Source organism: Panthera onca, chromosome X (assembly GCF_046562875.1).
Source record: "Panthera onca isolate mPanOnc1 chromosome X, mPanOnc1 haplotype 2, whole genome shotgun sequence".
In the NCBI taxonomy this organism is placed as follows: Eukaryota; Metazoa; Chordata; class Mammalia; order Carnivora; family Felidae; genus Panthera; species Panthera onca.
In genome coordinates, this window is record NC_138357.1 from 25,534,088 (window position 1) to 25,543,679 (window position 9,592).

The 9,592-nt window shown below is 34.0% G+C and overlaps 1 pseudogene; it reads right to left on the reverse strand.

The window, feature by feature from the left end:
• Positions 1-7,443: 7,443 nt before the first annotated feature.
• Positions 7,444-7,753, reverse strand: LOC145714630 (ATP synthase F(0) complex subunit g, mitochondrial pseudogene; annotated as a pseudogene).
• Positions 7,754-9,592: the final 1,839 nt, after the last annotated feature.

The window sequence follows — 9,592 nt, forward strand, 5'->3', positions numbered from 1 at the left end:
GGACAATACTCAAAAGTTAAGAGATTGGGAAAGAATTAGAAAGTGCTTATTATATGTAATAAGAAGGAAGTTGGAGGATATTTACTAGAGTAGTTTCAATGGTATCCTTGGGGAAGGGCTCCTGGGTGGCTCAGTCAGTTAGGCGACCAACTCTGGCTCAGGTCATGATCTTGTGGTTTCTGAGTTCCAGCCCCACATTGGGCTATGGGCTGACAGCTCGGAGCCTGGATCCGGCTTCAGATTCTGTGTCTCCCTCTCTTTGCCCCTCCCCTGCTCATGCTCTGTCTCGGTCTCTCTCAAGAATAAATAACATTAAAAAAAATTTTAAATGGTATCCTTGGGGAAACAGGCAGATTGGAATGGCTGGGAAAATGTGGATATAGCATGAACAAGAAAAAATCTCTTTCCAAAGTTTAGCTATATAAAGGAGAAAGATTAACAAACGGAGAAGTTGAGGTTATTTTTTTTAATTTTTTAATATTTATTTATTTTGAGAAAGAGAGATAGAGAGCAAGAGAGGGAGGCAGAGAGAGGGAGGGACAGAGAGAGGGAGACAGAGAATCCCAAGTAGGCTCCAAGCTGTCAGCACAGAGCCCAACACAGGGCTCGAACTCACAAACTGTGAGACCATGACTTGAGCCTAAATCAAGAGTGAGCTGCTTCGCCAACTGAGCCACCCAGGTGACCCAAGGTTATTTTTTTTAGAATAAGACCAATTTTTATCATATTAAAATTCACTAGAGAAAGACACTTTACAAAGAAATGTATGAAAATAATGAGGAGGGGATCATCCAAGGAAAAGTTATTTGAGGAGCTGAAGGGTATGATATCCAGCTTATAGTTGAAAAAGATAATAGCATTACACAAGAAGAAGGATATCTCTTCCAATCTTACAGAAGAAAATATATATGTTGGATGCAGAGAAATGTGTATATTTGTTGGCAGAAAGGAGGTAAGGTCATTTGTTCAGTAGAGGATGAAGGAGGGAGGAGAAGTTTGAAGAGCTTAAATCACTGCTATGCCAGACAAGAAAGAACTGACTAGAGATGCATAGGGAAATTATTTGTAGGCCCTGAAGAATGGATGAAATTGAAAACCATAAATTTATATGGCACATACTTTGCACATTCTTGCATAGTTATATGATATTCCACAGCAGCGATCAAGTGATCAACAAACCATAGTGAGAGGGAAAAAAGATAATTGGATTGATACAGGATAGATAGATACGATAAAAGGACGGTAACATAAGGGAATTGGGAAAAGTCTGCATGTGTGTGTGTGTGTGTGTGTGTGTACACCTGTCTATCTGTGTGTCTCTGTGTGTCTGCGAACATGTGCATGTGTTTCAAACCAATGATTGGATATTTTCAAGCAGGTGTTCCATGGGCAACTCAAACACAACATGACTAAATCTAAAACCTTCATCTGTCAAATTCTTTTTCCTTCTCCTGTATCTTTATGTCTTCATAATAGATCAAGTTGCTCAAGACCCTTATAGCCAATTTAGAACTTTTCTCCATTTTCCACATTTGCAATGCTTTTCCATGCTTTGCACTTCTATATAAGTTAACCTTCTGCTTTAAACTTCTTTCCCCATTTCTCTGTTGTTAAAATCCTCTTCATATTTTAAGACTCAGATTAAGCATCACTTCCTCTATGAAGATTTCCTCATCTCTTCTTTCTACCAGAGTTAATCACTTCTTTTTTTGGGGGGGGGGGATTCCAGTATGCATTGTAAAACTTCCATTATAACTCTTAGTGTATCACTCTTAGTTGTTGTTTTTTTTAACATGACTCTCCCTTTTTATTGTAAGCTTGAAGAAAAGAAGAGAGACTGTGTGTTTTTCTTCCTTGTCTCAGGAGTATATGGTAGGTGACCGATAAAATTTTATTGAACAAATTAAATTTAATAAAAAGATCCAATTTGAATATGGTGTCAACATATGAAGGAAGGTATAATGAAGAAAATTGATGAAAAATAGAATAATTATAGTTTGTTTTACTTCAACTATTTGACATTTCAAATTTACTCTAGAGTAATGGAAATATTTGACATATTTAGATGAAACACAATAAAACTAAAGCATATCAAATATAATTTGTGATTGTCTAACATCTTAAGCAAAAAAAAATCAAAATTTAATCCAATATTTATTAATAAAAATCTTTCCTTCTCATGAAAGCAATATAAACCTTTCTTGGAAACAAACAAGAAATATTGAAAAGCGTACATACACACATCCCAAATATTAACACTTTAACATATATTTATTTAGTGCTGCTTAATTGAAAGGAATATAAAATGAACAAAGGAACTATTCCCTATGTCTCTCAATCTTGAAATTAGAGAATCATCTGTAATGCCACAGTAGACATTTCTTTTGAAATATTTTTCTTATCTGACCCTTCACATCCCCTTTTTATTCCTGACACAAGGAGAATAAACACTCATGATCTTATGCATGATAAATCATCTTAACTTTCCTCCCGGACTCCTCTGTAATGTAATCTTCAGGCTGCTGCCAAGCTAATCATAATAAAATAATGCCTTTATATATGACTTTTTTCTGAATATCTGTCATTAATTTAGGACTTATATGTAATATATTAATTTCTCATAAGTTTTACTTTGTAGAACTTTCATTACTATGCCCATTTACTGTAATTTTATAGTACCTGTTTTAGTGCAGCATATTAGACATTTAATATATATCTTATGTGTTTATCTTTTTATTTAGATGCTCCATGAGAGTAGGGATCTTATGTTTTTCCTTTGTATATCAACAGAGCTTGGTTATCCACATTAGGCATGGATAAATGCTTATGTCATTTCTTCAAACTTAGCTTCTTGAAAGCAAGTACTGTATTTTATATATAAATGTCCCCTATTCCTACCATACTCCTAGGTGCATAATAGCTGGTTAGAACATTTTGATTTAATACTCCATAAGTATAACTATAGCCAATATATTTCTTATACTCAAATTAAGAAAATACTTCTCTTTCATTAAAGGTCACATTATGAACTATATAACAACAACAACAGTAGCCAACACTTCTATAATGCTTACCATCAGGTGCTGTTATAAACAGTTTTCACATATAAACTCATAATTCTCACAAGAGATATAAAGAATTAAGTGATTTATAAGTTGAACTTAAAAATTTTTGTGCACCAAGGGACATCGTCAAGAAAGTGAAAATACAATCCACAGAGTAGAAGGATATCTTTTTTTAAAATTTTTTTAAATGTTTATTATTTATTTTTGAGAGAGGGAGAGACAGAGTGCAAGCTGGGGAAGAACAGAGAGAGAGGGAGACACAGAATCCGAAGCAGGCTCCAGGCTCTGAGCTGTCAGCACAAAGCCCGACGCAGAACCGTGAGATCATGACCTGAGCTGAAGCCGGACGCTCAACCGACTGAGTCACCCAGGCGCCCCAGAAAGATATCTTTTTAAAGCATGTACCAGATAAGGGTTTAGTATCCAGAATATATAAAGTGCTTTTACATCTCAACAATAAAAGCACAAATAATCCAATATTAAATCATGGACAAAGGATCTGAATAAACTTTTCTCCAAAAAAAAAAAACATATACAAAGATGTACATATATAAGAAAAAGACACTAATGAATGTTGATGAGGATGTGGAGAAATTGGAACTCTTATATATTGCTGAAAGGAATGTAAAATGGTGCAGCCACTGTGGAAATCACTTTGGCAGTTCCTCAAATAAAACAGGATAACCATAATACCCAAATATTCTACTACTGGGTATATACCTAAGAGTAATGAAAATATTTGTCTTCATAAAAAAATGTACAGGAACATTCATAACAGCATTATTCATAATAATTAAAAAGTGGAAATAATTCAAATCTCCATCAACTGAGGAATGGATAAACAAAATGTTGTATTTCCAGATAATGGGCCATTATTCAGCCTTATAAAGGAATGAAGTACTGTTACAAGCTACAAAGTGGCTGAACTTGGAAAACATTATTTTCAGTTAAATAAGCCAGATACAACTGAACACACATTGTATGATTCCACTTACATGAAATATCCAGAATAAGCAAATCCATAGAGGCAAAAACTAGATTAGTGGCTGCAAGAGGATGGGTGGAGGTGGCAACTGGGAGTGACGACTAATTAGGTAAGGGATTTCTTTTTGGGGAAATGGAAAACACATTCTGCAGTTATATAGTGGTGATGTTGCAAAACGTTCTTACTATACTTAAAAACATGGAATCAAACACTTTAAAAGGGCAAATTTTATATGTGAATTATATCTCAATAAAATTTTCAAAAAAAAAAAAAAACAGACTCCCTCAGTTAACTATTTTATATCAAGGTAGAAAAAGATCATGTGACATTAGTTTAGTTTGCTTAATAGACATTGAACAAAGGAAGAGTAATTTACTGTAATAAATCAAGGGAGAAATTTGCCTGAAGATACTTTTTCATAGTTTATTTTCCATGAAACAGACTTTCTCCAGCCATAGTTTTGTTCCTAAGCTCTGTGACTTTTCCTTATTTTTTATACTAGCTAATTACTTCCACCTCAACAGTAATATGATTACAGTACTTGCATGAAATCTTTCTATACTTCTTCGTTATTATTGTTTTTTAAATTTCAGTCTTTTTAAAAGTATACTGGTTTTAATAACTTTACCATTTATTTGGGAATAATGAATCTAACAAGACGGCCAATCTCTGAATATGCAAACATGGTTACCTTGATATTCATTTTCACATATCTTTTCAAATGAATGAATTATTCTCTGATCAGTTTAATTATGATATCTCAATCTTGAGAGAAAATTATCCATTTTCCATTCAGATCAGAACTGAGTTGTTCAATTCAGTTACAAAAATAGGTTTCTGAATATTCTGGAGAATGCACCAGAGCAAATATTAGGAAGTTCATTGGATTTCCAATCCCTTTCTATTTTTCTCCATTGTAAGGGAAGAACATCCAGATATACTCTGCAGACTAAATGATCTTAGTCATTTAAATTTGTAGCTCTCTATAGACCTAGAAAGTATTTCCTTGTACCATAGGAAGGGCTTCTGGTTTCCATCATTTTATTCTATAACTTACAAAAGAAAACAAATACATCTATGTCAAAATAACTGACCCCTGCTCTTCAAAATTATCAAGGTAATGGAAGATACAGAACAAAAAAGGAACAGTGACATGTTGGAGAAGATGAATCTCCAGATGAAATCCTAGAAAACAAAAAGTTAAAACTTGAAAGCTTAGTATAGAGAACAAACTGATGGTTACCAGAGGCGAGATAGGGGAATGGGTAAAATAGGTGATGGGGATTAAGGAGTGCACTTGTCAGGATGAGCACAGAGTGATATATGAAACTTATGACTCACTGTATCATACAGCAGGTACTAATATAACACTGTATGTTAACTGTAGTGAAATTAAAATAAAAACTTAATTTAAAAAAGTTGAGAGTTTAGTTAAAACTTAAATAAAATTGAAGGAAGTTCTACAGTTTATTAATCATTGTTCCAATGCTAATTTCCTGGGTTTGATAATTTTACTATTGTTATGTAAGAGCTTCATCTTAGGAGAAGTTAGATGAAGGAAATATAGGACTTCTGTATGACTTTATCAGTTTTCTGTAAGTCTAAATTTTTTTAAAATAAAAAGGAAAACAACAGCAGCAGCAACAACAAGAACAACTAAAACCTCTCAGAGTTCCAGGTTTAGAATCTGAGATGATTAACCCAAATCTTATTTTAGGAATTAATTCACTTTATTTAAGTTAATTCTACTCTAATAATGTAAGGTAGATGACACTTAAAAATATATTCACATCACATAGTTCATCTTAACCATACCTACCAGAAAATATATAGTTGTCTCTGTAATGACTGACATTAAATACAGAACTGATGAAAATAGACCATAGCCCAATGATGGAATGCAGTTACAGGCATGGTATTAATCTTAGAGGAAAAAAGAATCCCACCTTTTCCCTTTGCCTATTATGTTCTTTAATGAGCTTTATATTTCCTCCTCTGTCTCTCTGTATCTCTCTCTTATTAATATGATATTCTGGAGTATTCTTCAGTAATGACAATCACCCCTTGTTTGTAGGTCTTAACTAACCCATCACCAATTTTATCTGCTCTTCCTTTTCCTTATACTCCTCGTAATTATTGTAGATTTTATTATTGTTCTTATAAGAATTATTGAAATAAAATCTATGTACTAGTGCAATAGATAATAGCAGCTGGGAACTAAAAGTACAAAATATATTAAATCAACCAGTTGAGTGGGAGTTTGTAGGTAATAAAAGCAATCTAGAAGTCTCACCTCAATGATAGAGATAAGGAAATTATAATTGAATTGAGTTTTTAGTTATTCTTTCATTTAGAAACAAAAACAATATATTAATGTCATGCAAAACATTTAAATGAAATATTGACAATCAAAATCATCAGGAAATAGAATAACACAAAATAATCAAGTAAAGTTAACTGTAAAATTGTAAGAATGGTTCATCATTTTAACCATTAATAAATAGATAAATAAGGCACACTATATTAACAAGTTAAGTGAAGAAAACCATATGGTTATATATTTAAATACTGAAAAGATATCTAATAGCATTCCACAACAAATTCTTAGTATGACTCTTAATAAAATATGAATAGTAATTATGAAAAATACTACTCATGAAAAGCCAACATCAAATATTTTATTTGTAGATTACTGAAGTCAATTTAAATAAATTAGAAATAAGTCAATGAGATTGGCAACCATGCCAATTGTTTATACGTTTTATTCAATATAATAAGAGACTAAAATAATTAGTGTAAATATTAGAAAACAAGAAACTTTTTTTGTTTTTGTGGTTGATTTAATTGTTGATCTAGAAAACTAAAAAAATTCCACTTTAGGGGCACCTGGTGGCTCAGTCAGTTGAGTGTCCGACTTCGACTCAGTTCATGATCTCATGTGTCGTGGGTTCAAGGCCTGCAACGGACTCTGTGCTGACAGCTCAGAGCCTGGAGCCTGCTTCAGATTCTGTGTCTCCCTCTCTTTCTGCTCTTCCCCTGTTCACACTTTCTCTCTCTTTCAAAAATAAACATTAAAAAATTATTTTAAAAATGAAATTCCACTTTAAAGAAAAACTATCAAAATGGATTATGTAATTTAGGAAGATCTCTGGGTACAGGATAAACAAAAAGCAAAAGGTTCTTTTCTTCACTATACTTCATAATTTATAAGTGAGTAATCTATCCTACTTTAAATTTTAACAAAATTAGAAAATATCAAAGATAAATATAATAAGAATATATAAAAACTGGTTTTTTGATACATTATATTATTTTATTCAAATACCAGTCTGATCACACATGGTCCAAGAACACTCAAATAAGAAACCATAAACAGATGTTCAAGATTGGTCCTCAAACATTATAGCCAATGATGCCACACTTACCCATGATTTCACTGACATAAAACCGCATCCACACCTCAGTGGCCACCAAAACCAGTTAGCAGAGCTTAACTGTGAGCTGTTTGAAGCTAACAGTTTGAGCACTCTTGATTATTTTTTTTCAAGCTCTGAATAGCTGCAGGGATGTCAGCAGGGGTTAGGTGAATCATCTCAACCTTGGCATAGTGCCAAAATGTGGCCAGTCAAGGCTTCACATAAGTCACAGCAGCATTTACCAGCATCAGGGCCTTCTCCTCAAGGTTACAGACAAATTGGGCCATGTTTCCAGGATGAAAAGTCAAAAAAAATCTTTAAATTGTACAAAATGGGGCTAGTACCTTATGAATAGTGGAGTAAGGACATCTGAAAGTCAGCTCCTCCACAAAAACAAAAACAGTAGTAAAAATTATTAAAACCATTTTTTCCAAAACTCTGGAAATTAACCAAATATTTACAAGCATTCAAGAAGCATTTATTCAAGAAAAATGGTTAATCTTGGAAATAACAGCAGGTTTTGCTTGCCCTTATACTCATTTTCTTCTCCTCAGCTCTGTGGTATCCTTGAAATCAGTCTAGTAATCATAGTGCATTAACACCAGCTACTGAATAATACTAGAAGGGGAAATACAGGCTTGGAACACCCTAAAACCCCAACCCTAGAGAACTGCCATTATTAGACTCATCCAGCAATTACTCAGAAACCCCCACTCTCAGGGAATGTTTTTGCTTGATCTGACTCTGAACTTACTGGGAACAGCATTTCCCTGGGCTATCAAAAGAATCAAAAACAATAAGTGGCAACTGTTTAATATAATTGCTTCCTGAGGCAGTGATAACAGTTGGACCAAATAATATTATGACTAAAAACATAAAAGGAAAAGTTGGCAAATATTGTGGGCTTTGAAGACATCCTGCATATTCCTGGAAATTGAGGCCAAGTGCATATGCAAGGTCTGTGCATGTTCAGGAAGATCTGAAATGTCCTATGCTCTCATCTTTGGAGGTCCTATAGAGGCTCTGTACAGCAAACAGTGAAGACTAAGGCAGAATTGTCAATTGCTTGCCAGAATGTTGACACCAGACTTCAACATGCACACAGAACACCTTGTCAAAGCCTAGAAAATGTTTTGGTTAAAAATATTTAAGGAAATCTCTCCAGTAATTCACTGACAGATACCCTAACCAAGCAGAGACTTCAGTGGCCATACTTGACATAGGATACAGACTTTAAATATGTAGTACAGGAGATTCACTAAACAAACAACTATAAAAATAAATTCTGAGTAAAGGAAGTCGATTATGATTTCTAGAATTGCCACATTATATTATATAAAGGTCCAGATTTCCACAAAAATTATGAAACACGCACAGAAACAAATATAAATGGTCCATACACAGTAAAGTAAGCAGTCAAAAGAAAGTCGCACTGAGAAAGCCTGGACATTTCATTTAATAGACAAAGACTAAATCAATTATAAATTTGTTCAAAGACTAAAGGAAATCATGTCTATACATAAAGTATGAGAACAATATCTCAATAAATAGAGACTATAAAATAAAGCTAGAAAATTCATTAAAAAATCTGAAGCTGAAAAGTACAATAATTGAAATAAAAATTCACTAAAGGAACTCCCCAGCAGATCTGAACTGACAAATGAAAGAACCAGTAATATCAATTTTTTAAATTTTTTAATGTTTATTACCTTATTTGAGATAGAGAGAGAGAGTGAGAGTGAGTCGGGGAGGGGCAGTGAGAGAGACACACACACACAGAATCAGAAGCAGGCTCCAGGCTCTGAGCTGTTAGCATAGAACCCGATGCTGGACTCCAACTCATGAACTGCAAGATCATGACCTGAGCCAAAGTCAGATGCTTAACAGACTGAGCTACCCAGGCACCCCTACATTAAAAAAATTTTAAGATTGGGGTGCCTGGGTGGCTCAGTCAGTTAAGAGTCCAACTTTGGCTCAGGTCATGATCTCACGGTGGTTCGTGGGTTTGAGCCCCACATCAGGCTCTGTGCTGACAGCTCAGAGCCTGGAGCCTGCTTCAGATTCTGTGTCTTCCTCTCTCTCTGCCCTTCTCCTGCTCACACTTTCTTTCTTTCTTTCTTTCTTTC